The sequence below is a fragment of the Phodopus roborovskii genome, unplaced genomic scaffold (genome assembly GCF_943737965.1).
Source record: "Phodopus roborovskii unplaced genomic scaffold, PHOROB, whole genome shotgun sequence".
In the NCBI taxonomy this organism is placed as follows: Eukaryota; Metazoa; Chordata; class Mammalia; order Rodentia; family Cricetidae; genus Phodopus; species Phodopus roborovskii.
In genome coordinates, this window is record NW_026126433.1 from 16082416 (window position 1) to 16110217 (window position 27802).

A 27802-nucleotide genomic window follows, 5' to 3' on the forward strand; every position below is an offset into this window, starting at 1 on the left:
GATGCAAAAATCCTGGCTGTAGTTTGCAATGCTGCTTTGTCCAGCTGTTTTGAATGTAGGATCACCTTGTACTCTGTTTCAGGAGGTCTGGCTTAATCAAACCACATTAGTATGGAAGGAATCCACATCTTTTCATTTTCTGTGGAAACAAAAATAGAAATCCTTTTCCCCAGTAATTTGTCCTTCAACTTAAATTTTGGAGTCAAAGCATTTTTTTAATTTAATTTATTATTTTACATGTCGATCCCAGTTTCCTCTCCCTCCCTCCTTTCCTCCGTCCCTACCTTACTCCTTCCCTCCCTCCCTCCCTCCCTCCTTCCTTCCCTTTTACCCTCTCTGCCCTCTCACATGCACTCTAACCACCCTCCCCTCCCATCCCCCCACCCCAATTCCATATGTAGGGCAATGCCATCCAGTTGGGGTTGTGTAGGTCATGTGAAGTAGGGAATAGGGCTTCTCTCCTGTCTCTAGATTAAGGCAGTTATCCTTCCATGGGTGATGTGTTCGCAAAGTCCTTTTGTGCACCAGGGATACATCCTGGCTCCACTGTCTGAGGTCCCTTAGACTGCTCAGTCCTTCTGGCTGAGACCCATATTCAGGGGGGCCTGAGTCAGTCCCATGCTGGCTTCCCAGCTATCAGTCTGGTGGCCTGTTAGCTCCTCGCCCAAGATCAATGTGAAGTGAATTCTTAAATCATTCTCCATCTTATTAATTACTTATTTAAGTAAGTACATAAATTTCAATGCAGGGATTCTCTGTGTAGTCCTGCCTGTCCTGGCACTCACTCTGTAGACCAGACTGACCTTGAAACAAGAGATCCACCTGCCCTTGCCTCCCTAGTGCTGAGAATAAAGGCATGTGCCACAACCACCCAGTTTACTTATTTTTAAGACAACATCTCTTACTGTTCCTGGGGCTCACTACTTCATCTAGTTTGGCTGGTCAGTGATCTTTGCTAGGTTTGCAAGGGCATTGGTTTTCGTATGGATTCTGGGGATTGTACTCAGTCCTCATGTTTAATTGAACCTTTTCCCAAAGTCTGCTTTACCCATCTCCTGCCTAATTATAGTTTTTAATATAGCAAGCCACTGTTCATTTTTCTTGGTTAAATTATTTGTTTCAAATTTTTGTTTCTTTGTTGGTTATTCCTTCATTGTTTTCCTTCTTTCCAGTCATTTCTTAACTTTGCTTTTTTCCTTTCTTCCTCCCTCTCTCTCTCCCTCCCTCCCTACTTCCTTCCTTCTTTCCTTCCTTCTCTTCCTCTTCTTTTTCTGTACCAGGAATTAAAACAACTTCATGCATGATACTCTACCACTGATCCACAACCCCAAAGAAACTTTAGTTTCTGAGTCTGTGAAATGGGGGCAATAATAATAGACCTCATTTTAAAGGTGCTTTGTGGGGATAAATTAAGATCATTCTTTTAACAGCCATAGCAGCACAGTTTCCAATACACATACTCTTGAGTTTGATTTACCTGCTAGGCATCCTATAAATGGTTAGTGAAGTTTCAAAAATTTGAAGTTAAACAAATAGCCATCCTTCCTTCCTTTCTTCTCTTCTTCCTTCCTTTCTTCTTTCTCTTTGTTTTTTTTTTTATATTCCAATCTATGTTCCTCCTCCCTCCTCTCCTCCCCATCACCTCATCCCCCTCCCATCTGCTTCTTGTAGAGGGTAAGGCCTTTTCTAGTAAGTCTACTAAGTCTGTTCCATCATCTCATTGAGTCGGGAACAAGGCACCCCCCCAAACCCTGTGTCTAGGCTGAGCAAGCTATTTCTCCATATAGACTACACTACAATAAGTCAGTTTGTGCATTAGTGTTATGTCTTGGCCCAACTGCCAGGGCCTCATATATTGTCCCAGTTGTACCATTGTCATCTATTTTAAGGGACTCTGGCTTGGTCTTATTAGGTTCCCCATTTGTCAGACCTAAGTCATTGACCTCTCATTATCTCAGGTCAGCAGATTCTATGGGTTTCACCATCATGGACTTGACTCCTTTGTTCATATTATCACTCCTCCCTCACTTTGCTTGTACTCCAGGAGCTTGGCCCAATGTTTAGTTGTGGATTTCTGTTTTTGGAAGGGGGTTCTAGCTTCTCTGGGGTTGTGGATTGTAGGCTGAGTATCCTTTACTTTGTGTCTGGTATCTACTTATGAGTGAGTACATACTATATTTGTATTTCTGCTTTTGGGTTACCTCATTCAGGATGATTGTTTCTTGTTCTGTACATTTTCCTGAAAATTTTAGGATGTCATTGTTCTTACTGCTAAATAGTACTTCATTGTGTAAATATACAATATTTTCTTTATCCTTTCTTCAGTTGAGGAGCATCTAGGTTGCTTCCAAGACATGGCTATTAAAAATAATGTTACTATGAACATAGTTGAGCAAATGTCCTTGTGGTGTGAATATGCTTCCTTTAGGTATATTCCCAATGGTGGTATTTCATGGTATGCTCAATTTTCTAAGAAATCACCATATTCATTTCCTCAGTGACTTTACAAATTTGCACTTCAACCAGTAAGCAGGTGACAAATGGGCTGAGAAGGAAATCAGAGAAACAACACCCTTCACAACAGCCACAAACAACATAAAATATCTTGGGGTAACTCTAACCAAATAAGTGAAAGACCTGTATGACCAGAACTCCAAGTCTTTAAAGAAAGAAATTAAAGAAGATATCGGAAAATTGAAAGATCTCCTAAGCTCTTGAACAGGTAGGATCAGCATAGTAAAAATGGCAATCCTACCAAAAGTAATTTATAGATTCAATGCTCAAAATTGAGCACAATTCTTCACATACTTTGAAACAAGAATATGCAATTTCATATGGGAGGAAAAAAAAGCAAGATAACCAAAGCAATCATATACAATAGATCTTCAATAGAGCTATAGTAATGAAAACAGCTTGGTTTTAGCACTGAAACAGACAGGTGGACCAATGGAATTGAATCAACACCCCAACATCAACCCACACACCTATGAACACCTAATTTTTGACAAAGAATCTAAAAATATAAAATGCTAAAAGAAAACATATTCAACAAATGGTGCTGGTATAACTATAAACATGTAGACAAATGCAAATAGATCCCTATCTATCACAATGTACAAAGCTCAAGTCCAAATGGATCAAAGACCTGAATGTTAATCCATCCATAGTGAACATCGTAGAAGAGAAAGTTGGAAATACATTTGAACTCATAGGCACAGGAGACCACTTCCTAAATAACTGAAAGCAACAACTAATAATTGGGACCTCCTGAAACTTAGCAGCTTCTGTAAAGCAAAGAACATGGTCAACAAGACAAAATGGGTTCCTACAAATTGGGAAAGGATCTTTACCAGCCCTACATCTGACAGAGGGCTGATTTCCAAAATACACAAAGAGCTCAGGAAGCTAGACATCAAACTAGCAAATAATCCAATTTAAAAATGGGTATAGATCTGAGCAGAGAATTCTCAATAGAACAATCTCAAATGGCAGATAGATACTTAAGGAAATGTTCAACATCCTTAATCATTAGGTAAACGCAAATCAAAACCAAACTTAGATTCCATCTTAAACTGATCAGAATGGTTAAGATCAAAAACACCAATGACAGTTTATTCTGGAGAGGATGGAGAGAAAGAGGAACAAAAAGCCATCTCATAAGGCAATTTCTATACAAAAAAGAAGCAATGAGAAAGGATATGTCCTCTTATTTAAAGTATGGGCAAAAAGTACTTTACATAGACTGTAATCCTGTGGATGAGGCGGGCAGGAGCCGACAGGAAGTCTTTGTAGATGAGATTTTAGCTTAAGGAAAGGAGTAACACAGGCTCTGTGATCTCAGAATGAAAATTTTAGCAATTCCAGACCTTTGACTTTTGTATCAACTTGGAGGAATTCCTTACACTACTATGAAAATCAACTAGAGACATAATTGCAAAAGACAAAGAGGAAAGCTTTCTCCTCTTGCCTTTTCTCTTTGACCTTCTTTGTTTACCTGTATAAATAAGGTTGGCAGACACCTCTGCATCCATGAAACCATACACACCAAAAGTGAAGATCCTACAAGAGTACACAGTAGTCCAAATGATATGGCAGACTTTGAAGCTCCCCATGGAAGGCATCACCCTCCCTGGGGAGCAGAAACGGAATTAGTTAGAGGGTTGATGGGGGGCAGGGGAGGAGGAGAGTGAGAAGGCACTGGGATTGACAAGTAATAGAAAAAACCATGTGCTAATTTAAATTATAAAAATTAAAAATAGTAAAAAAAGTAAAACAAACAAAAAGAAAACCAGAACTACAGCTGTGAGGAAGTCATGAAAGAACACCAAAGGTAGTAATGTGGAAAACAAAAGACCGAGTAATAGAAAATGATTGTATTTGTGTATTATTCTAGAATAGGTAAAGAAGATCTAGAATGCAAGGTCAGAACAGGGTTGCCTTAAATGTGAGAGAGGGTAAGCAGTGGCTGATGGCCTATACTACTGACTGAAACTTTCTTGAAATTTATCTGGAAATGCAACACACATGGGAGTCTATGAATATAGTACAATACAAAATGTCCATTGAAAATTTGAATAAATGCTCACCACAATATACTTTGATATATTTTTTACTCAGACAGTGGAACCAGGACGTATTCATGGTTAACAAAAAAGACCATGGGGACACATCCCCCATGGAGGGATACTGCCTTAACATAGAGACAGGAGAGAAGTCCTACTTCCTACTTCAAATGACTTGCCAGATTTGCATGACTCCATCTGGATAGATGGCATAGCCCTACATGTGGAGTGGGAGGGATGGGAGGGGAGGGTGATCATGATGCATGTGAGGGGGGAGAGAGGGTAAGTGGGAGGGAGGAGAGGGAACTGGGATCAACATGTAAAATAAAAAAAAAATAAATAATATAAGCCTTTGTGCATTTATATGGGAAAAGAAGGCTTCAGGATTAGGTGGGACAGAAATGTCTATCTACAGTCATGAGAATGCCATGCCTCTATTTTAATATATATATGATAGTTTTTTTGTTTGTTTGTTTGTTTTGGTTTGGTTTTCTGTATGCCATTTTTTTTATATCCATGGAATGTGTGCCCTTTTCTGAATTTAAATGTAGGAGCAATGGATGAGCAGGGGTAGTGGGTGGGGGTGATGGGTGAGGGGTTGGTGGGTGGGATGACAGAGGGGAGATGTGGGGAGGGACTGGGAAGAAATGAGGGAGGGGAAACTTCAGTTGGAATGTAAAATAAATACATTTTAAAAAAAATTCTTGAGGTGTGAATGCATGTGTACTCGTGTGTGTGTGTGTGTGTGTGTGTGTGTGTGTGTGTGTGTGTGTGTAGTCTCTACTGCTTGGCCTCACAGGCCCCCATCAGGGTGAGGCTTGCTCTGCCCAGGTGGCTTCATAAACCAGCCTTGTTTCTCTGCTTGTTCTGTAAATTAAATGAAATGAGATGAGAAGACAAGCACTAGCACCTTCTCCAAGGAGGTGTTGGCTAATTCATTAATAAACTGTTACATGAAAATGGAATACACTGCACTGGGACTTTTGTTAATGCTCCTGAAATGCCTGAGATATGAGATAGCTGCTGTCAGCAAGTGCTGGTGGTGGGCCTTGTTATCTGCAGCCTATCACCTCCTGGGCCAGGTCCATATCAGTGTTATTTAGTGGCTATCCTAGCCCAGCTGAGCAGAGACAGCTTTGTCATCCTCTTGCCTTAGCTATACACCTAATATTTCCTGTGTCCTCTAATCTCACAGTCCCTAGCTGTAGGGGATGGGTCTGAGAACAGCCCCATCATAGCCTTCATGCACATCACAGCTGCTGTGATAATTACACCTGTCTTTACAAAGGAGGCTTTTCAAAGTCGAAATGTAATGAAAAGGAAAAGGAAAAGCACTGGGGAGTTCAGCATTGCTAGGAAGATAGGGAAGAGAATAAATTTCTAAAGAAACTGTAAGCCATCTGAGGAGTTTCCCAGGTGCTGGTGGCTGACACTTGCTCTGTGGACATGTTCTTTTTCATTTGTTAAAAATAAACCTGCCAATCTTTTCTTCTTTAGAAAATATGTATTTTTTGAATTTTTATTTGTATGCATGTGGGTGTTTTACCTGCATGTAGGCTTGTGACCCATGTGCATGCTTGGTACCTAAGGAGACCAAAAACTGGTAACAGATCCTCCAGGAACTGGGGTTTCAGATGCTGTGAGCTGGAATTCAAGTGTTGGGATTCAAGTGTAGGTCTTCCAGAAGAACAGTCAGTATGCTCAACTGCCAAGCCATCTTTTCAGTACACATAGACATATTCTTATCTAGTTGGCAACACAGGACACAGGAAGAGAAAAAGTTTACTTACAGAAGTTTGTATGTGTTTGCTATGTGTGTGTAGTGCCCATGGAGGACAGAAGGGGCACATTAAGGTACACAGTGTGGTGCTTCACCTAGAATTCACTATGTAGACCAGGTTGATATTGAATTCAAAACAATCTTCCTGCCTCATCCTGCTGAGTGTTTGGATGAGAGAAATGAACCACTGTACCAAACCCACATAGCTTTTAAGGAAAAAGGGGAAAATGGGGCATTGAAAATGTTATATCCACTAATTACTCACATAATTTTCACCTGAATTTTTTTCATTTTGGTCCTACTGTCCATTCCTTGGAGATGATATCATCTCCATGGTAAACCCAGCTCATTCTCTGGTATATTTATGAGTATTCAATCAGTGTTTCCTCACAGGGAAAGTTGCTTAAGCTGGACATGATATTAACTTTAGTGCTCAACACAGTGACAAAATCTCAATAAAGAAAAAGATAGGGATATTTACATGAAACCATATGCCTTTCAGCAGATAAATACTTCTTTAGAACACTGTATTTAATACATCAGCTATATTGACTACTAATTAAAACCTAAGCAAAACAATTATTTTATCTTTCCTATGGATGATAAGCTATTGCAGCCTTTTTGGTTATTTTTGTAAGTAACTTCATGTCTGCATAATGGAGTGCAGTTTAAAAATCTATGTCAAAAAAATACAGTGAGTTGCTGTTATTGGGTTTAGGGCTTTTAAAATAATATTTATAAATCATAACTTCTTTGTTTTATATGTAATGCTGCTTATAATATGAAGCTCACATCATATTTTCATGGTTTATCTCATATGGATTTCATCTCTTCATAGCTACAACTATAAATATGTAATGATACTTTCCATTACACTCTATTAATCTTACTTTAAAATGTGATTAAATTGTTATCTTGATCATTGAGTAAGTCAGTACTCAAGGCAAGCATCTGCCTTCTGATTCTGGAAGTCAAACCAGAATTTCATAAGACTGAAGTGTCATATGAAATTTATAATTCAAAATCTGTTCACTGTAATATTGCTTACTCATGTAACACATGGTTTTCACCTATGTGTTAGTCATTTTTTCTTAGGGTGCTTATGCCTGGTCAATAACCTGTTCAGACAAGTGCATCTGGTGCCCTGGCATAAAATATGTTCACTTTATGCAGGCACCTGAAGGGGAGGTTGGCAATCAGAGAGCCTGACTTTCTCTGGCTCTTTCTGATCTGAGGCTTTCACCTATTGTTAATTTATCAATACAAGGCATGCTTTCTCACTTTTGTTTTATAGGAATTATGAAGAAGGGAGAAGTAAACTTACCTTCAAGGTGTTCCACATGTGCTGGTGGAGGAAATCAATAATATTAGAATAGAATTCAACTCACAGTTTAAATAGAAGCATAGAAACAAGACACCCCAAAACCAGAAAGATGCATCAGTCATGATCATATTGTCTCTTCAAGAAGAGCTTGATTTTATGCATAAGTTACACACACACACACACACACACACACACACACACACACACACACACACACTCCAGTATGTATCCTATACACACTATGGGAGGACTCAGATGCTTTCACCTTTTCTAAGGAATACAAGTCTAGTTTTGCAAAAGGAAGCATAGTGTGCCTTTGTGTGAGCAGGAAGTAATATCATCATGAACTCATATCCCGTATGGTGACCCTTGTGGGTTGAGAACCTCACTATTTGCAGATGACATTATCACTAACTTAAGGCTGTAATTCATGAACAACAGCGGCCAGGAATAACAAATCATATCCCACAGCCATTAAAAAATAAGAAATTATACTTTGGCTTTTTTGAAGAGCTCATTTTAAACAAAAAGCAGAAGGCATCACCTATATATGTTGTGTATAAAAAGGGCATAGATTTACCTATATCACTTTCCTGGAAATTTTAATTTGGTTTCAAAATACTTAATTAGATGTTCACTTTGTGTAAATGAATAAGCCTAATTACTTGTAAGAAGCTTAAAATCTATTTGGAAAGAGGATATGTGTGACTCTCTGGACTGCAAACTTGACATCTTATGTGTCAGGTGCATAGACATGTCATTCAGAAGGGAGATGACTAGGGAGAACAATTAGTTCATGCTTCTGGTGGGCAGGAGAAGACTCCACAGAAGCAGGACATCTGACTACAGCTCCTGGGACTGCTTAGGTTTTGTTTGGTTTTAGTTAGTGAAACACAGAAAGGCTTTTGATGCCAAAAAAAAAAAAAAAAAAAAAAAAAAAAAAAGTGGCAAAAGAATAATGAACGTCATTACCATCTGGGGAGTGGTAAGACATGGTGGTGACCAGTGTGGCTCAACCCTATTTGCAGAATAGAATGCCTGGAAAGGCATGAACATACTGGTGCCCCACAAATCCTGATATAATTGGCCTTTGATGTGGCCTATCCATCAGAATGATGGAAAAAGGCCTACATTGTTCCAATGTGTGTCAAGGGCTGAGAATTTTTGTTAACAGATCAGTAGATTGAATTTGATAGTAGGACAACAAGGCAGAAGTGAAGGAAAATAGAATTCCTTGGACTAATGTACATTTAGCATTGTCTTTGACACTGTCAGCCACTAATGTACTGGGTCATACTGTACAGCATGTTGGAAGCACATAGTCTATGGGCTGAATGTTACAGAAGCTTGGGTCAATAAAATACTTTTGTGCTGAAGTTCTTTCACAAAAATTCAGAAAGCTTAAAGGGAATCTACCTATTGAATCAACATGGAACAAGTGAAAAATAAGGATTTTGATTTATACTCACAAATGAAAAACTGGAAAAGTCAAAGAGAGACAGAAGTGACATGCCTACTGTCAAGATCTCAGTCGAAGGAGGATCAAGGTATGGAGCTTGATGACCAGAAATCTGGCATAGAGCCAGAGGACCAGAAATCTGACAGTTAATAACAAAGAAAGCTTTTGATTGGCTGAACTCTGGAAGTGTGGAACCTTACTTAAAACCAGCCAAAAGTATGCATGAGACATAGCACACAAAAACAAGAAGAAAATGAAATGCTTGGATGGTATTTATCAAATGTTCAGGGATGAAGGACATAGCCATGTGATACCATTTCTTACCTGGAACTAGTGTTCTTGGAATGGAAAAATGTTTTTTATTTATTTTTTTTAAAACTCCCTTGGTAAAGGCTTGTTTTACCCATCAATTCTACTCTTAGGTATATACTCAAATGATTCACATCCATGCAACAAAGACATCTGTTTAACTATGCTCATAGCAGCATTATTTATAATAGCAAGAAGATGGAAGCAACCTAGATGCCCCTCAACTGAAGAAAGGATAAAGAAGATGTGGCACATTTACAATGGAATACTACTCAGCCAAAAAAAAAAAAAAAAAAAAAAAAAAAAAAAAAGGGATCTTGAAATTCAAAGGCAAATGGATGGAACTTGAAGAAACCATCCTGAATGAGGTAATCCAGTCACAAAAAGAGGGACATGGTATGCACTCACTCATGTATGTATTTTAGACATAGAAAAAAAAAAAAAGATCATCAGTCTACAATTCACACCACCAGAGAAACTAGGATGCAAGGAGGAACCTAAGGTCCCTCGCAGAAGGGAAAAGCAACAAGATCTCCTGAGCATATTGGGAGTGTGGCAGTGAGTAGATAGGGAGTTTGGAGAGAAGTGAGGAGAGGAAAACATGTGGGACCAGGAAGACTGAGTTGGGGGATGAATAGACCAGAGCAAGAGATACCATAATAGAGGGAGCCATTATAGGCTTGAAGAGAAAACTGACTCTAGAGAATGTCCAGAGACCTAAAATGATGACCCCAACCAACAATCAGAGCAACAGTGGAGACACTACCTTAAATGCCCTTCCCTGATAATGAGATTGATAATTAACTTTTATGCCATCCCAGAACCTTCATGTACTAGCTTTTGGAAACAGAAGCAGACACCCACAGCTAAACACTGAGCAAACTCCTAGAATCCAATTGTAAAGAGCAAAGAATGATAAGCAAAGGGGTCAAGCCAGGCTACAGAATGCCACAGAGAGAGCTGACCTGAACAAGGGGGAGCTCATGGACCCCCAGACTGATAGCTGGGAAACCAGCATTGGACAGACTCAGATGCCCTGAACATGGTTCTTAGAAGGCCTAGACAGTCTAAGGGAACTTTGACAGTGGAACCAGCATGTATCCCTGGTGCACAAAAGGACTTTGGGAGCACATTCCCCATGGAGGGATACTCCCTTAGCCTAGAGAAAGGAGAGAGGGCCTGGACCCTACTCCAAATGACTTGACACATTTTAATGATCCCTCCTGGAAGGCCTCACCCTCCCTGTGGAGTCAGTGGGGAATGGGATGGGAGGAGGGGTTATGGGGCATGGGAGAATGGGAGGGAAAAGGAACTGGGATCAATATGTAAAATAAGAAAAATAAATAAATAAATAAATACCTTGATTATGCAGGGGGTTATTTTCATGTAACTATATAATATATGTTGGCATACTTTCCTCCCTAGTCAGTGAGCCTCTTTTTCCATCTCCTTAGTCTTCCATTAGTTTCCTGTGTTCCATCTAGCACTACCCAATCTCATAATATTGTGCAAACTTAAAACTGAGTTTCCAAAATAAAAAAATTGCCCAGAAAACATGTGATGTTTCAAGTAAGTTATAAATTTTATGTTAGGTCATATTTATAGCTATCCTTGGCATCACATAATCCCATTTTAGCTTGCAGACTGAGTGTTGAACAGGGGCCTAGAGTATGTACCTTTCATTTTTTTTTAACCATCCTGTATAAACTGTATGTTTCCTCAATGTCTCCTGCCTCCTCCTCATGCAATCCCTGTCAAGTCTGCCTCAGGAGTGCCCTTGTATTCTGTTTTTACAATACAAACAAACCCTCTTCATACATTCACATGAAAAATCTAGAAATGGACTTTTCCCCACCTTATTTCTCAATTCTATTGGCTATATAGCAAACTTCCTTCATCTGAGTTTAATTTGGCTGTGCCCTTCCTGTACTCTGTAGTTATCAGTCTTCTTCTGTATGCCAGCCATTGAAGGGTCTTGGAAGTCTTAACTCTGGCTTTAGTGGCCCACACTTTGGTGTGTATGTTCATTCAGTTCTTGCTCAGAATGATTAGGTTATATGCTTCCCAGCAAAAGTCTCTTGTTTTGTAGCCTTTTCTGTTGGTCATAACACAAGGCCTCTAAGTAACATTGATTTTTAGGTCCCAGGATCTTGCTGCTACAGACCTATGATGTCTAATTAAGGGTTAAATCCTTTTAATTCTTAATACATTTCTGTGTGCATTCTGTAAGCTTCAGACTTCTTCTACTTGATACTTGTCCCTGAAATGAAAGTTTACCTTTGTGCATATGCATGCATATACATTCATGCTGCATTTATAGAATAGCTCTATTTCCAGTCATAGCGAGTCCCAACTTCCTGTCACAGCAAAAGTTAGTTCATGTGCAATAGAAAACCATTCATCTACCTTGCAGTTCTATAGACAGAAGTCCATAATCTGGTGGACTCATAGTTTGGGGGATGTATACAGCAGGGTACTAAATGATAACGCATGTAGCAAAAGACAGCGTCTCGTCCTAGAACCCAGAAGTGGGAGAGGGGAAAAACAGAAGATCTCAATCACATAGAGGGCATGTTCCCAATGACCTGAAAATGACAAATTCAACACTTCCCGGTGGCACCAGGATCCAGTCTTTTACCAGTTGTCTGTGGAGGTCATTCACCCAAACCATAGCATCGGACTTTATTATTTTATTACCAACATGGGATCACAGCTCAATACATAAAATTATATCTTGAAGAACCCAGTTGAGGTAGTAAAAAGGCATAAAAAGGAGATTTATTCAGTTTGTCCATATTTAAAAGAGGAATAAGGTAACCATCTTCAGAGCTCTGAGCTGAGAGTAAGGTTTAAATGGAGGCCCATGGATATATAGTTCTAAGTGGTCCTGGCTAAGTTATGGTCCCTCCCATCTTTGACCCATCCTTATCTGGGCACCATTCTCATCATGTAAGGTAGTTTGGCAAATTGTAAGAACTGTCTGAAGGCTCTTCCAGAAGGCGGGTTTCTGTCTGGCTTCCTGGGAAAAATTCCCATATATTTAGCCTCTATCATTTTAATTGTCTGATTGAGAGATGCAGTGCCTCTCAAATAAAACAAATTAAACAAATAAATAATTAAATAATAAAAGAGATGTATTATCTCTTTAAGATATCTGCATTTATGCCAGGTTATTTATAACAGTTTTTCTTTTTGTGTGTCTAGAATGTCTGCACACCTACATACCCATCCTTGTAGCATTACTCATCCCCAGTATCAGTTCAAAACCACCTTCTTCAGAAGCAATTCCTGGAATTAACAGGCCCTCTCTGATGATCTTTTCATTGAACACTTCCCTTGTTTCTTCCAAGCCCTAGCTGTCTCATTTTATAAACACTTGCCATTAGCTTGTAAGTTTGCTGGCACTGTGAGGGCAATGGAGGCTGCCGCATCTCTTCTTGAACTGTCCCTAACCTCTGACACTATGAATTGCACACCACAGGTATAGACAAGTATTTGAGACAAGTTTATTAAAATGCCTAAGAGGGACAAAATGTGTTGTTCTATAATTAAATACTTAAGAAGCCTGGTGGGGAGGTATAATTTATCAGATGATTTATTTGTCTAATATTTAGAGAGACATTTTACCCTGGAATTTTAAGTTCTTAACTCTATATTTTTGTGGGTGTGAGGTTAGAGGTCTTCCTTAGGTGCTGATATTGCCATCAACTTGTTTGCAATAGGGCCTCCTATAGTAAAAATAATATAAAACAACAAGAATGAAAATACTGATCTAATAAAAAGAATGCCCCAGATTAGCTGGCCCATGAGCTTCCAAGGAAGCTTCTGCCTCTACCTCCCATTTCAGCATAGAAACACCAGGATTACAGAAATATATGCTACTGGATCTGCCTTTTCATAGGTCCTGAAGACCTGAACCCAGGTCCTCATGCTTGCATGGTAAACACTCTACCCATGAAACATCTCCTCACACTACCTATGCACGTTTGTCTTGGATCAGCTATCATCCAGGTGAATATACACACACATACACACACACACACACACACACACACACATATACACACATATACACACGGGAGAGGGTGGAATTTTAGCCCCCCATAAAAGGAAGCATGTTCAAATCCACTATATATATTAAGTTTAAAAATAAGTAATATCCTTTAGATAAAAATAGTTTTTAGTGAGGAATAAAACATATTAATAGTTTTCTATGCATAAAACGTCATGCATGGAAAATAAAGCAGCAAATATGATTGCAGTTTTGATAACAGAACAAATTCTAGCTACAGCTGATAGTATGTGGAGTAAATGGTTTGGACATATCAACAAAGAGAGTGAAAAATTGCAACATCTTTCTGTCCTGTAAACAAAATCATGCAGTTCAATGTTTACTAAGCAAAGGAGAAAATCAAATACTGTCTGTCTTTCATGACATTATCTTTGAGGCAGACCCAATAGGCCATTATTAAGGAGAAAATACAAAATTAGCATTTGGTATTGGGCAGGACATTTCATTATTTCTTTCAAGAGTCTCCAGCTTATTTATTGTATCCCATGGGATCCTGGTGTTTAGTGTTCAGGATACTCCCCATGGGCTGAGTGACATGATGCTCTCTGTTCTGTGTTCTCTGTACTTGACTATCCATTCACTGGAGTGCTTGTCATAGAAGAAGAATGACCTTGGCTACAATATTGTTTTATTTTTAGTTTAGACTTATTTTTTCCTGAATGTATCTGTTACAGTTATTTCAAAACATTTTATTGAAGAATCACAAAGAACACTTAAAGATGCCTTTCTGGTTTCATTCTATAAGTAGAATTAGGGAGCATTGTTCATTACTGAAGCATCTTGCTCCAACTAGTGGGAAGAAAACCACACATTAGAATTGAAGGGAGAAGGAAAAATGAGAACCAGCCAACAACTGTATTTTAGGTGGCCCCCATATACACACTCCTTCTGTGTTCCAGAACCCAGATGGTACCAGTTTCTCCATGTTCTGTTCCATTTTCTCTTCACAGGAAACTTGCAATGGAAATTACCTCATTATGGGAAGAAACAGAAGCTTCAGGAAAGCTAGTGATGTGTCAGTGTAGGCCCTGCATGGAAGAGGGTGAATAGAAATCCAAGAAGATTAATAAAATGTGCTTCCCAATGCCTACAGAAACCTGGGCAGTCTTTTGCTTGGTGTCTTTATTTCTGGCACTGTAGTCTTGGACAAAACATGGAACCTCTCAAAGTTTTATTCTTTGGCATTTAGCTCAGTTGTCAATGTTCTTTTCATATTCTTGAAGAGATATGTCCTTGACCCAACATAATAGTATATGTCAAAGTACTTTGCAAATAACCAGGTACTAAATGACTTCTGATGGCCCTTATTTTGCATCTAAGCAGTGTTAGAGACATTGGCTTTGTTATCTATGTTTACAAAGTTGCATTTTATATTTTATGAAGATTGCTTCAGGGATGTATTAATTATAGCTGCCAGATTGCAACATACCCTATCTTATGTACAATTACTTTTTCTATAAATCAAACAAGTAAGTTATTGATGAATGAAGTCTATGCTGTCTTTGAGATGGATGAACCATCACAGATCAACTCTTCTTTTTTTCAGCTTTGTTATTTAAATTAGAAACAACCTTATTTTATATATCAATTCCAGTTCCTTTTCCGTCCCATTCTCTCATGGCCTCCAATGACCTCCATCCCATCCCTCTTTTCTAGACATTTTGAGGCTGGGTTCCAGGAGCAGATGACTGCTATGGGAAAACACTAATGCTTGCAGTTGATAAATGAATAATCCAGAGCTCTCAACAAATTTGTCTACCTTAAGATCCAGTAATTCCACTCTTAAGCATATACCCAAAAGATGCATACTCATACAACAAGGACATCTGTTCAACTATGTTCATAGCACCATTATTTGTAATAAGCAGAACCTGGAAGCAACCTAAATGCCCTTCAACTGAAGAATAGATGGAGAAAAAGTAGAACATTTACACACTGGAGTACTACTCAGCAGAAAAACCACAATGGAATCATGAGGTTCTTGGGATGGAAATAGAAGAAACCATCCTGAGTGAGGTAACCTAGTCACAAAAAGACAAACACAGTATGTACTCACTCATATATGGATTTTAGACAGAGCAAAGGATTACCAGCCTACAATGCACACCACCAGAAAAGCTAGGAAACAAGGAGGAGCCTAAGAAACATACTTGGTCCCCCAGAGAAGGGGAAAAGGACAAGGTGAGAAAGAGGAGAAAGATATGAGAAGATGAGGGGAGAGGTGGGCATGAGGGAACAGGAAGATGGAGACAGGGAAAGAATAGAGGAGAACAAGAAGAGAGATACCATAATAGAGAGAGCTGTTATAGATTTAAGGAGAAATCTGGCACTAGGGAAATGCCCAGAGATCTACAATGATGAACTTAGCTAACAATCTAAGCAATAGTGGAAAGGCTACCTTTAATTTTAATGTCCTTCCATGATAATGAGATTAATGACTACCTTATATGCCACCCTAGAGCCTTCAACTAGTAGCTGGTGGAAGTAGAAGCAGACACCCACAGCTAAACACTAGCCAATCTCCAGGGATCCAGGTGCAGAGAGGTAGGAGTGATGAGCAAATGGCTCAAGACCAGGCTGGATAAACCCACTAAATTAGCTGACCTAAACAAGGGGGAGCTCATGCACCCCAGTCTGATAGCTGGGAAACCAGCAGAGCACTAATCCAGACTCCTTGAATGTAAATGTTAGTTAGGAGGACTGAGTAGTCTATGGGGCCTCTAGTAATGGATCATTATTTATCCCTAGTATATGAATGGACCTTGGGAGCCCATTCCACATAGAGGGATGCTTTCTCAGCCTAGACTCACTAGGGAGGGCCTAAGCTCTGCCCCAAATGATATGAAAGACTTTGAAGACTTCCCAAGCAAGGCCTCACCCTCCCTGGGGAGCAGAAAGGGATGGGCTGGGCTTTGGTGGGGGTGGTAAGGGAGCAGGGTTGATGAAGGAACTGGGATTAACATGTAAAACAATCTTGTTTGAATTTTAAATACAAAAGGAAGAAAAAAATCCCCAACTTGTCAAGGGGAGGAGTGAGAGGGGCTGGGGGTATTTACATTCTAATCTCAAGATAGGAGGTTCTTTGGATACCTTTAGGTGAAAGTTGATTGATGAATGTGGTATGCCAATAATTGTGTCATCCCCTGCTTTTTTTCTGAGAAGCCTGTTACTAAAGTTGAGTTTTCTGCTTTATGAAATTATGATTCTCACCTCTGATAAGAACATTAGAAGGAGAGGGATGGTGCATGCCTCATAGTAGGCAGTCAGCAAATGCCTACTGGTATTAAAGCAATTGTTCCAAAGAAACCACCCACATCTATTTTCTCAGCAGTCTCCTGCTCTTCCTCCTCCTCTTCTCCTTTTTTTCCTTCTCCTCCCTCTCCTCCTTTCCCTTCTCCACTCTTCCTTCTCTTCCTCATCTCTCCTTTCTCTTCTCTCCTTTTCCTTTCTTTACTCCCCCTTCTTTTTCCTTGCACACATGAGGCAAACATCTCATATGCTGTGGTGTCCACAGCCTGTGAATATAGATTCAGGTAACCTGATTCTATCTTCTAGGCATAGGAAATCCTGGAACATCATATTCCAGTATGGCCACAGTTTCACAAAGTCTGTGTATTAAATGGAAGAATGGAAATTACAAACCAAGTCATGTTTGATATACATGGTTGTTAGTGTTCATGCATCTGTATTAGCCTGCCTTTTGGGGTCCTTGATGGGATACATCCTCAGCTGCAGCCAATAGGAGTAACCTCCTGTCTATGTTCACTAAGTTGTCTTTTAAAAGGTGAGCCTTGCCCACCTCCCAACTTTTTCTCTCACTATCTCTTTCTCTGTCTGCTTCTTTCTCTTTTTCATTCTCTCCCTCTCTCACTTTCACCAGTCTTGTCCTCAGGGACTGATCTATGCCCCCGGCTCTGACCCTTTCTCTTCAACTTCTATCTCTTCTAAAATATAAACCTCCTATGTGAGCCTTGTTACATGCTGTGGCTTCTCTTTGAGGTGTTTTTTGTTTGTTTGATTGATTGATCAAATGATTTTGTTGTTGTTTTTCTTTGTTGTTTTTGTATTTTCAGCATTGGTGAGGACATCAGGCAGGGAGGTTAGAGCAAATGGGGAAATTGTGCTCTGGGCCTCAGATGTTATCTGATGACATTTTTAGCTTTGGGTCTGCAAAAGCTGGATATCTGTTTGTACATTCTAAAAGGACTTTACCTAACAGTCATAAGAATGTTAGGACAGACAAAGAAAGACATTGCCAATAAATTGCTATTTAGGAGCCTAAGATAGCTAAGCTAGTTTGGCTAGACTTGCAAAACCTCTTCACACTCATAGAAGTCAATGAATTAATCAGCCTTGCATTGTGTTTAGCAGTAGTTCAGTTTTCTTTCTGGGAATTTCATTTTACCTTGGAGTTCTAGCTCTTAATTAGATTTTTTTTTTCAAGTACATGAACAGACAAAACTTGCAAGGTAGAAATGAGAACTGTGATGCCTTCTTATCCACTGTTGGGGGGCTCCTAGGTTTAGAAGATGACATATCTCTACAATAGAGTATTCTAGAAGCCTTTTTCTGGAGTTCTGATTCCCAGATGTAAGTTTGACAAGCAGCTACAGCAAGTCCTGATTCCATTCTGCTTGTTACCCTCACTGAACTCGGATATAATCTCTCATTGATAGTTTTCAAGGTGCTTGGAGAAGTTTGCTCACCCTAGTGATGAGCTTTGAACAGTCCTTAGAGGCCTATCATTGAATCCACTCTCCTAGTCTTTATAGAAATTAATTCCCTTTATATAACCATTTCCTGCTTAAAATACCTGGGGCAGGTTTGGCTTTTTCTACTTTGACACCTGATTGATAGTATTAGCAATCATGCATATGTTGAATAAAACAAAATCAAAGACCAAGAGGTCCTTTACCTATTTTCTTTATTATAACTCTACTTTTTTCTTTTATTTGGACCTAATACATAAGCATCAAGGGTAGTTGTGGGGTTAAAGGAAATAATGGAATGCAAATTATTTCCTTCAGAAAAAATTCTGCATTTGGCTATTTCCATAAGATTATTTCATAACTAGAGAAGGAACATTATCCTTTTAAGAGCAACCGTAAATTTTTCTTTCTATCCAACACAGAGGACTAGAAGCAAATAAGGCAGTACACATATAAATAAATAATTCTTAAATTATGGAAAAAGAAATATGCATACTATTTGCCTATTTATCTCACCACTTGTCACTTGAAGAAATAGAGCTTAAAGAAAAAATATTTTTATAGGCTATCAATAGGAACAATCAGCCAGACATTAAACTGAGTCATTTCAATTTGCATTAACTCAGATCTTTCTTTACAATACAGAGAGCAGAACTTATCCATCACTGAATTTCAAAGGCATTGTCAAAAGGAGACTATCAGCCAGTGTCCTTGCATATACTTGACAAAGAACTTGTAAGCTTAAGTTGAGGTCCATGGTCTCTCAGTATTATTTGTAGTGCTGAAACTTCAAGCTGCCAACCTTTGATATTAACCATATTTAAAATATTAATCTAATTAAGAAGAACATCTACTGAAAATTTTAAGTTCAGTCTGCTTTGTGAAAGAGCTCTCTCCACAGATACAATAATAAAATACAATTCAAGGTCAACCAAGGACTTCTCTGGAAGCCATAGCAAATTAGTATCACTGTGACAAGATCTGAAAGCTTACCTTTTATTTATAGGATCAACCACATTTAGAAACTTGACTTTGTGATAAACAACAAATGAAAATAATTTTAAATACTTACCTAGAAATACTCTGTTTTAGCATGAAATAACAATGAATCAAGAAGCTGTAGAGTTGGTCTTGTCCTTAATGTTGCTACAAATTTGTGTCTTATGTAGTCTGGATATCCTAAAAACTACAAGGTTACACATTTAAAAACAGTCAATCATTTGAATTTCTCAGCTTTCATACAATATATTTCTAAATTGTAGGGAGGTCTACAAAACATTTTTGCTTTAAAGGGGTATCTTTTGAACTCTAGCATATTAATATACATCATGAAAAACAACAAAGATAAAGTTAACAGGCAGAAAAACAGTGGTCATGGTACCATGTTACAAACATTAAGTAAACTAGAAAATATAATATATGATACAGAAAAGTCCCATAATTCATTAGCCTATTTCAGTGTTGAAACAAATCCATTTAATTCTGCTGATTGTGTTTATTTAAATATTTGATCATAAGATTAAGTTTATCCTCAGTACATGAGGGGATAGTCTACATACCTAGTTAAACAAAGAATACATGAGGGAAATAATATGAGAAAATATATATTAAAGCAGAGAAATGTAGGATATCAAGGTGGCTAAATATGTGTGTTCATAAAGACATTTATACTACCTGAATATAAAGCGATACTCATTGAATATTATTCATATTTATTTGAGGAACTGTGTGTGGATTATAAACTGCATGTGGATTATAAATTTTACATCAGCAAGATGGTAGAATAAAGGTTTCCCAGCATCAGTCCTGAAGAATACACTGATTTGGACAGCCACCCATGAATGAGGATATCTTTAAAGGAGCTGTAACTCATTTGAGTACTTGTAGTGGTTGGTTTTAATTGTCAAATTTTCACAAACTACAATTCCCTGAAAAGGGTGTCTCAATTATTGATGATCCAATACATGTTATGCTATGGGCATGTCTATACTAGATTATGAAAAATAAGATTAGAAGACCTACCATCTGTAGGTGCCAACATTCCATGGAATATATATATATATATATATATATATATATATATATATATATATTCCATGGAATATATCAGCAGAGAAGGTGAGCTGACCACCTGAAAGCATTCATCCTTTACTCTTTGCTCTTAATTGTGGTTGTGGTATGGGTAGAACTTCAGGTTCCTATTACCTTGATTTCTACAATGATGAATGACTACTAAAATTGTGAGCCAAATAAACCTTTTCCCATTAAGTTGCTTTTGTCAGGGTATTTTTTCAGAGTAACAAGAGATGCAAATGAGATAAGAACCTATGTCTTACAGCAACCAAATAGATTCAACTCCAAAAGGACTCCTCAATACATATTATGATTAAATTGTCAAAAATCAATGAAATATTGCAATGAGATTGTTGTAGGAAATGAAGTATCTAAGCCAGGCATGAGGGGTGTGAGTGAATAATGGATTTGAATAAAACATAAAATTCAAGACATGGTTAATACATAGAAGTAGAAACGTGCACAATTTGCTTATACTGATGGAATGAGGCAGTAAATGAGGAAGGAATGGGAAAAAGTCCCATGAGGTCCACCTAGTACTGTGAACTTCTCCTGACCAATATGACATATAACCCCCATAGAAAACCTTGAGTACACTCTAAGACAATAAAATTTGGCCAATAAAACCAAATCCATGTACTTCTAAAAAGCTCTCTATTGTTTAATTTTATGAATTATCTAGAAAATTTAGAATACATTATCCAGACAATCCTTGTAATTTTAGCAACAGATAGCTTTTGTAAACATTAAAGAAAACATGAGTTTTCTTTCTTTTTTTATTTTTTATTTAATTTTATATAACAAAGTCCAATTAAATGAAAACAAACATTTATACACAATATTTGGAAATTTGGGCGTCGTTCTTTCCAAACTACTTCCTGCTGGTAAGGGGCGCTGTCTTGGGGGATTCGAAGAAGATTCAGATATCCTAGCTGTAGTCTGTAGGGCTGTTTTGTCCAGCTGTTTGGAATGTAGGATCAGCTTGTACTCTGTTTCAGGCGGTCTGGCGTGATCAAACCACATTAGTCTGGAAGGAATCCACATCTTTTCATTTTCTGTGGAAACAAAAATAGAAATCCTTTTCCCCAGTAACTTGTTCTTCAACTTAAATTTTGGAGTCAAAGCGTTTTTTTTTTTTTTTTTTTTAATTTATTATTTTCCATGTCGATCCCAGTTCCCTCTCCCTCCCTCCCTCCCTCCCCTCCAGCCCTCCCCTCCCTCCTTCCCTCCCTTTTGCCCTCTCTGCCCTCTCACATGCACTCTAAACACCCTCCCCTCCCAACCCCCCACCACAATACCATATGTAGGGGAATGCCATCCAGTTGGGGTCATGTAGATCTGACAAGTCCTGTGAAGTAGGGACTAGGGCTTCTCTCCTATCTCTAGAATAAGGTAGTTATCCCTCCATGTGGCATATGTTTGCAAAGTCCTTTTGTGCACCAGGGATACATCTTGGCTCCACTGTCTGAGGTCTCTTAGACTGCTCAGACCTTCTGGCTGAGACCCATATTCACGGGGGTCCGAGTCAGTCCCCTGTTGGCTTCCCAGCTATCAGTCTAGTGGCCCTTAGCTCCTCCTTGTTCAGGTAAGCTGTCTCTATGTACTTCTACCGCATGGTCTTGTCCTCTCCATCTGCTTCTGGGTTCTAGTTCGACTCAGTGTTTATGTATGGGTGTTTGCTCCTATTTTCAGCAGGCATTAGTTGAGGACTCCATGGAGAAGTTAGTTGTTGATCTGAATCTCCGGGAAGGGCATTTATGATAGCCTTTCCATGGGAGATGAGATTGTTAGTTGGGAGCAGTCTTGTAGTTCCCTCGAACTTTCTTTGTGTGCAACTTTATCTTCAAACCAATATTGGCTCCCTCTTTTATGTTCTCTCTCTCTGTCTCTGTCTCTGTCTCTGTCTCTGTCTCTGTCTCTCTCTCTCTCTCTCTCTCTCTCTCTCTCTCTTTCCTATTTTCCATTCCTAACCAGGCTCAATCCTCCTGGTTGCACATGCCTTCCTCTCTTCCCCCTCATTTTCTCCTACTTCTCTCTCCATTAGCTGTCCTCCCCCACTTTACCTGAGGTCTGGGGGACTTGTCCCTTCCCAGTTCTGTGAGGGACTTTATATGAATCTCTTAGAATACAACTTGTATCCTAGTTCTTCTGGTGATGTGAATTATAGGCTGGTGATCATTTGATCTAGTTCTAAAATCCATATATGAGTGAGTACATACTGTGTTTCTCTTTTTGTGACTGGGTTACCTCATTCAGGATGGTTTCTTCAAGTGCCATCCGCTTGCCTGCGAATTTCAAGATACCATTATTTTTTTCTGCAGAGTAGTATTCCATTGTGTAGATGTGCCACATCTTCATTAACCATTCTTCAATTGAGGGGCATCTAGGTTGCTTCCAGGTTCTTGCTATTACAAATAGTGCTGCTATGAACATAGTTGAACAGATGTCCTTGTTGCATTGATGTGAATCCTTTGGGTATATGCCTAAGAGGGGGATTGCTGGGTCCTGTGGTAAACTAATTCCCATTTTCCTGAGGAACCGCCATACTGATCTCCAAAATGGCTGTATGAGTTTGCACTCCCACCAGCAGTGGAGGAGTGTTCCACTTTCTCCACATCCTCTCCAACATAAGTCATCACTGGTGTTTCTAATTTTAGCCATTCTGGCAGGGGTAAGATGGTATCTCAAAGTTGTTTTGATTTGCATTTCCCTGATAGCTAAGGATGTGGAGCATTTTCTTAAGTGTCTTTCAGCCTTTTTGATTTCCTCCATTGAGAATTCTTTCTTCAGTTCTGTACCCCATTTTTTAATAGGGTTATTTGGTGTTTTGTTGACTAATTTCTTGAGTTCTTTGTATATTTTGGAGATCAGCCCTTTGTCGGATAAAGGATTAGTGAAAATCTTTTCCCAGTCAGTGGGCTGCCGTTTGGTCTTGTCCACTGTGTCCTTTGCCTTACAAAGCTTCCAAGTTTGAAGAGGTCCCATTTATTAATTGTTTCTTTCAGTGTCTGTGCCCCTGGAGTTATGTTCAAGAAGCGGTCTTCTATACCAATTTGTTCAAGGGTACCTCCTACTTTCTCTTCTAAGAGGTTCAATGTGGCTGGATTGATGTTGAGGTCTTTGATCCATTTGGACTTGAGTTTGTGCATGGTGACAGACATGAGTCTATCTGCAGTCTTCTACACACCCTCATCCAATTGTGCCAGCACCATTTGTTGAAGATGCTGTCTTTGCCCCATTGTATAATTTTAGCTGTTTTGTCGAAAATCAGGTGTTCATAGGTGCGTGGATTAATATCAGGATTTTCAATTCGATTCCATTGGTCTACCTGTCTATTTTTATGCCAATACCAGGCTGTTTTCAGAACTATAGCTCTGTAGTAGAGCTTAAAGTCAGGAATGGTGATGCCTCCTGAAGTTCTTTTATTGTATAGGGTTGAAAACATGAGTTTTCACATTCACAATTTATAAACTTCATAAATTCATGCTATTTTCATATTGCAGAGTTGGGGGGTATGTCATTATTTTGGAAATACTAACTTAAGATCTGAGCAATCACAGAATTTATAATGTTTCTGACAACAAATAATAAAAATGAATAAATGTAGAGAATTCTAACAAACATTTTTATGAGGTGAAAAATTAATTTAAAATAGACAAGTCAAAGATGTAGCATGGATACCAGATTTGAATAAAATGGAAGGGTGAGGAAAAGGAATTCCCTTGCTAAAACATTTAGGATTTCTTTCAATAAAATGTTGTAAATTTGAAAAAGTCACTTTTTATTTTTACTGTATTACCTTAACAAAAGATTGACTACCACAGGAATTTGAAATACAGGCATGTACAATTATATGGTAAAGTGAAAGACTGGAACAGATTCACTTTCAAAGCACAGACAAGTATCAGCAAGTAATGTGAATCTCAAGAGTTGAGTGTATTGACATTCAAATACTTGTGTCATTGGTGACAAATCATGTGTGTTTGTGTATATACATGTTTATCTGTGTGTATATGTGTGTTTTTCTATGAGTTTATCCCACCCTTTTTGTGTGTTTATGTGTGTGTGTGAAGAGTGGGCTCAAGGTATGTCTAGTGATTAGAGGTCATTCTTGGGTACTTTTAGCATCTGCCCACCTTGCCTTGATTTTTTGATAAAAGGTCACATTGGGACTTGAGAATTGCCAATTAATCTAGGCTTCCTGATCAATGAGCCTCATTGATCTCTCTATCTCTGCCTCATCAGCTCTTAGATAACAGGCATGAATTATAAGGCCTGCCTTTTTTATATTGTTTACTGGCAATCAAACTCAGGTCTTGGTGTTTGTGTGACAAGCCATTTACTCACTGAGAAAACTCTCCCTAACCTCATAATATGCTAAAACAGGGAGATGCTGCATAGCTTCCAGTGTGCTGGGGTAAAAGGACTTGGATACAGTGGGGTATGGGATGTTCCTATACTTAAGAATGCTAGGTACTTTCTTCTTCACCATTTCAAAACATTCCTTATAGCTTTTGTGAAATCAGTGCTACATTATAGACACTCAGAAATACAAACACGATATAGACATACTTCCCCTCTCCCAAATTTATTTTTGTTTTTGCATAAATGTGTCCATCTGTGTGGCTGTATAGTCCACTTGTGCAGGTGCCCTTTGAGGTAAGAAGAGGTGTCTGAGTCTCCTGGGCTGGATGGAAATCTGGGTATTTATGAGCTGTTCCTAACCACAGGTCTTTCCAGCCTACACACTCTGCAAGCTATAAGTGCAAGATGGGAATTTTTTTCTTCCCCTTTTCATTCTCACCTATATTTTTCCTTGTGCATTCCTTCCTAAAAGCAAGTCCTGTTTTTTCAGCAAACACATTTTTATGATAACCTGGACTGATTTTTTTTCTCTTATGTTTACATTTTAAAACACTGAGCAGCATTTTTTTCCCCTTTCTATTTGTCTCTTGTCTCAATCATGAGGTTGGAAAAAACGAGAACTATGTTGGTTTTGTTTGGACTGTGAACATTCCAAAACATCTGACTACACCTCAAATTCCTGTTAAAATAATATTTGTAACTTTCTGCTAGGTCAAGTTTATTTTAGATTTGGCTGCTTTCCCGCTTTCCCCAAGAGACTGTTCTATCTCTTAGATAATGAAGTTGATGGCTTGGAAACTTGGATCACCAAACACCTTTCAAACAAGACTCTGGCGTTTCGCTTCTTAGAAGTGTAGAGGTTTCTTAGACACTTGCTTCAACTACTTTACTGTAGCTTCCTGCAGGGCATCACTCTCTCAGACTTGGGCTTAGGACATGAGCAGGAAAAAAGCTTGATTCTCACAGAGAGGAAGCCATGGGTTCACATCGTGGGAGGAAAGAGAATCTAGTCATCAGCCCCACAGGTCACATTTTGTAGCTCCCCTTCAGAGTGGATAGAGATTTACCTGGATACTTCCTGAGAAATACCAAGTTTTGTTCTCAGGAGAGTTATTAACCTTAGCATGTCTGTTTAGCAGCTAGAGCAGCATGGAGCCTTCCATTGGCTGTCCAGCAGAGCATCTAATTTTCAGGAGTGAGGTGAAAGGCAAACTAGAAAGAAATCACGATCACACCCATTACCAAGAATAGAGACCAGGGACATGACTTTGACAGAACAGACTTGAAAGCAAGGCTCTGTTCTCCCTGCCCCCCCCCATTTGATTATTGAATACTGTTTAGAATAGCAAAGCTATGCTGGGGAATTGTCATTTAGAGACTTAAACAAATAAGGTTTCCAAAGGGCCATTAAAATGTGGTCAGTGAAACAACAATTCTCAATAGTGCATTCCAGGAACCTTTACTAAAAGGTCAGAGAGAGACAGAGGCACAGAAAGACAGTAAGAGACAGAGACATAGAGAGATATAGAGACACAAGATAGAAAGACAGAAGAGAGAGACAGACATACAGACAGCCAGACAGATTGAAAGAGAGACATACAGGAAGAAAGGCAGACAGGAAAAGAGAGAGAGGCACACACACACAGACACAGAGGCAGACAGAGATACAGTGAGAGACAGATACACAGAAAGAGATAGAAAGACAGACAGGTTGAGAGAGAGAGACACACACAGAGAGAGGATATGAATATAATCTAACAGTGTTATGTATCTGTAAAATCCTGGTTCTCTGGCTTGTACTTCATTTCAGCCATCAGCCACACTTACCCCAATGGGCACTGGTGGCCTCATTACATCCTTCCCACTGCAGGAGCCAAATACCTTTCATCTTTCCTGAAACTGACCCTCAGTCCATGACCTATGATTTAGAGAATGTGTTGTCAACTTGAGAGGAAAGCCTCTTCCTGTTTGAGCAGCAGAATGAGATGTGGTATTCTTTAATAGGAATGTGAATAAGTCAGTGAAAACCTAGAGGGAATGAGGTTCTCCCTTGAGGAAAGATGCTTTTGTTATCTTTTTTAACTTTACTTCTTCCTGAAGGAAAAATTGTATCACAGAACCAAATCTATGAGATTAAAACTGTCAATACAGTATTCTTTAGCTGGGATTGGCTTCAGGCTGCACTATGCAATTGAAATGTATACTTCTTTAAGTGTTCGTTAGAGGTAAGGGACTCAGCATCCCCTTTGACTTCTGTTAGAGACTAGTGTCACTTTTTTTCCAATGGTATTTCCTTTTTCTCCTTTCCAAATACTATATTTTCTTTAAATTTTACCTTCTAGACACGAGGACATCTATGAATCTTCAAAGATTGTGAAATCCAGATTAACATATGAGCTGTAAACTCATGCAGCACACTGTGGAGAAATAGGTTCTACTGCGTATACCCAGATCCACTACTAACAGAGTGTCAGCCATGGGCTTTAGACTGTAAGTAAAGTACACTGTAGGGTACACTAAGTTTCACCTGGAGAAGTCATGCTCTGAGGACAGGCCCTTAAATTGGATGGTAATGCATCTAGCAGGTTTGTCCTTCACAGTAGCCTGAGTCTTCTCTGCCCGGTTGCAGGGGTGAGTCTTCATAGTGTGCCTAAGCTCTACATCCTCTGTTCAAACTCCTGAAGTTGGGTGAGGGAAAACACAGTTGTATGAGACAGAGTGGGCATGTGTGTGGGAAAGAGATGGAGACAGTTTGAATGGGAGGATAATACTAAACTGATTTGACATGTTCAAGGATCATAGATACCAAGAATATCTAATTATCAATTATTCCAGATGATGGTAAAATTATGAGACGTGTTTTCCAAGTTATAATCAGAGAAAAATGTGAAGGTGGAAGCATAGGACAGGCTAACTGACTGATTGCTGAATGCTCTGCAAAGAAGGGTTCTTGTTGTTCTGGATATTCTTTTTTATTTTTATGGTAATAAAACTTCTACATGTTTAAATACTTCTTGAGATTAATGGTTGTATGTCTTCCAATTTATTGAACCAATTTCATAGAATTTATTTTTCCCTCATGCTTTCAGTAATCATAACTGCTTCAAACCACTAAGTCAAAGGTAAAAAGAGCAAGCATCTATGCTTGT